Raw genomic sequence first — 401 nt, forward strand, 5'->3', positions numbered from 1 at the left:
AAGTCCACGCAGAGAGTGACATAGCAAGAAGCGGACGGGCGTGCGATCAGCCCACGCGCGCTTCAAGGCTTCGCTTCCAGGCCGATACCGTCGCTCGGCCCTTCTTCAGCTCCATCATTATCGCCCTTATTGCAGGCGGGATCGACCGGGCCTCCGTCAGTGGGCGTAGTTGAGGCCGACGTACTGACATCTGACCCTCCAGCTGCTCAGGGCGCCACGAGATTAAAAATGCTACCCGAAGAAACGCTCATTTCCCCGTCGAGAAGGACGTGTGAAATCGGACATCAAATGTTGCAGTCGCCAAGCATGTGTTTATTTGCACTGATTTGTTCCGCGTTCAGCAAGTGTGTGTCAATACGATTATCAAATATTTACGAATTCTTTGATCTGGATTGAAGTTC

The sequence above is a fragment of the Penaeus monodon genome, chromosome 31 (assembly GCF_015228065.2).
Source record: "Penaeus monodon isolate SGIC_2016 chromosome 31, NSTDA_Pmon_1, whole genome shotgun sequence".
Taxonomy (NCBI): domain Eukaryota; kingdom Metazoa; phylum Arthropoda; class Malacostraca; order Decapoda; family Penaeidae; genus Penaeus; species Penaeus monodon.